Source organism: Triticum dicoccoides, chromosome 5B (assembly GCF_002162155.2).
Source record: "Triticum dicoccoides isolate Atlit2015 ecotype Zavitan chromosome 5B, WEW_v2.0, whole genome shotgun sequence".
NCBI lineage: Eukaryota > Viridiplantae > Streptophyta > Magnoliopsida > Poales > Poaceae > Triticum > Triticum dicoccoides.
The window spans coordinates 431,273,891-431,276,089 of NC_041389.1; the positions used below are offsets into that span (position 1 = coordinate 431,273,891).

Below are 2,199 nucleotides of genomic sequence, written 5' to 3' on the forward strand. Positions count from 1 at the left end.
AGTTCACACCTACGCGCTTATTTTTGTTAGTTTCTGACAGCTGGGCCACGATCTGAGACGTCAGATCGTGGGTTGTCACGGGCTCGGACGTGGGTCGAGCCCACGTCTCTCCACGTGGTTGCGCCTATATAAGTGTGTGGTGTCTCCTAACCCTAGCCGCCACGAACAGATCACATCTGCTCCCACGCGAACCTCGATGACTCCATCCCGTCTGCCGCATACACGATCGACGGGAGAGCAGGTCTCCGAAACCCCGTCTCTCCGGTTCCTGTACGGGAGAGAGGCGAATAGGTTTTTGGGAAGCAACTACGCGACTGCTCGCCTCCCATCCACTACTTCCTCTACGACCGCGTCGTCTTCCTCATCACCATGTCCACCGACATCGAACGTGCCGCCGCCGAGAAGATCGAGGCCGACAAGAAGGCCGCCAAGGATGCCGTTGTTGCTGTCAACGACGCCGCGGCTTCTGCCTGGCCCGCTGGAGGGTATAACACGTTTATCACGCTCCTGTTTTTTTCGTATTAGCGGTGCTAGAAATATGTATAGATTTGTCTACTGTTTGCTTAGTACGTGCATGTTTAGATCAGAGTCAGTATGTCGTCAATTCAATCAATGCCATGCTGGTGATTTATCTATAGATTAAATTTGTCAAAAAATTGCCTACTTACTCAACATATACTTCGTAAGCAGCCAGAAACTACCAAAACACTTGAATATTTCTTTTCTTTCTGGCACCTCGCAAGTAAAATGATATGCATAACCTCCAGTGGCGGAGGCAGAAAATTTGGATTTGGGTTGGGGGGGGGGGGGCGGAGAGGGCCAAGCTTTGTAAAAAAAGTACTCCCTCCGTTCTAAAATAAGTGTCTCATCAACCTTAGTACAAAGTGGAGACACTTATTTTGGAACAGAGGGAGTAGATGCTTAGAAGTAAAAAATATCTAATTTTGTATTGTTCATCAGAATTCTGATAGCAAATTTATGATATTAAGGGGGCAGGACCGCTGCTGGCACCATGTCCCTGCCACTGATAACCTCTGAAAGTGTTCCCCCGCAAAAAAAAAAAAAGATAACCTCTGAAAGTAAATTGTGTTTGACAACGTAGTGGGTCCGCTAGAATTGCTGTAATAAGAAAGTGTCACGCCATGATTTAACATCTTGTGATTTGTACGATCAGTTTTGTTTGTACTACGTGACGTCATTGTGGTAACTTGTGAGACAAAAAGTAGCCAGTTTTGTTTGGACGTGCACTGTGTTGCTTTCGGCCTTGGGCGAGGGTGCAGGAGAGTCAAGTCACGAAAGTACCTCACTCGTAGTCGTAGGACACTTTCTATCTCAACGCTTGCTTTCTATCTGAACGTCGGAAAGCTGCAGACATGACGGCGTCCACCTTATCTAGTTCCCCTTTTTTTTTCCTCCTGAGGAAGCATCTCCCGTCGAAGATCCCAGCGATCTTCTGACCTCGCCCACGAGGCCGCCGGCGCACGAAACATTGAGCGCGAACACAAAAAATGAACACACTAAAAAATGCTTCTCCCGGCAAAAACGGCATTTGAAGCAGGCAACCTGCTATCGCTGAAAGCAAGACACGAGGGCAGCAACGATTGCAGCAATAAAAAAGAAAAGAAATGGCACATCCAATCACACCCAGCTGGGCTACACCTGAAGCAAACCTCCTACTCGTACAAGGCCGGCCTGAAGCACAGGCACGCCGTGGCTAGCAGCAGCCTAGCAAGGGCCAAATTGCTCCTAGGTAGCAACGGCCTACAACCACAGGGCCAGCAATGGCCAACGATAAAGGAGGCCTTTACCATTGTGCTAGCTGCTGGCCTGCTGGGTGTGGTGTCAAGCATGAGAAGCAGGCAGGCAGGCAAATGTGATGACGCGGAGGCACCATCGCTCCTTTCCTCGGTGGCTCCTTTTTCTCTTGTCCCCTTGGCAGATTGTGCATATGAGCAGATCCATATGGTGACAGCCAGCGCACGCATGGTCCCTGCTCAAGCCGCAGCAGCAGCAGCATATTCTTCTCAAAATGCGACGGGGGTAAGAAATTGAGGATTGTCTGAATTTTCTGCACTCACGAGTCTCTGTCTGAACTTCACTCGGGCCTCCCTGCTCAAGGGCCTGAAGCACCAGATCCCTGAAGATAAAAACAAGTCCTAATGTCAAGAGCTAAAGCATGGCATGTGTGGTGCTTGATAT

General features: G+C 49.3%; 1 protein-coding gene across 3 annotated transcripts in view; it reads right to left on the reverse strand.

Annotated features, from left to right (window-relative positions):
• Positions 1–1,531: 1,531 nt before the first annotated feature.
• LOC119310026 overlaps positions 1,532–2,199 on the reverse strand; it is a 5,880-nt gene continuing 5,212 nt past the window's right edge. For 2 of the 3 annotated variants that reach the window (XM_037585893.1, XM_037585895.1), the window contains one exon: positions 1,532–2,137. The gene's annotated coding sequence lies outside the window, so the exon portion shown is untranslated. The remainder of the gene's footprint in view (positions 2,138–2,199) is intronic. The other variant, XR_005150657.1, reaches the window with a different exon arrangement.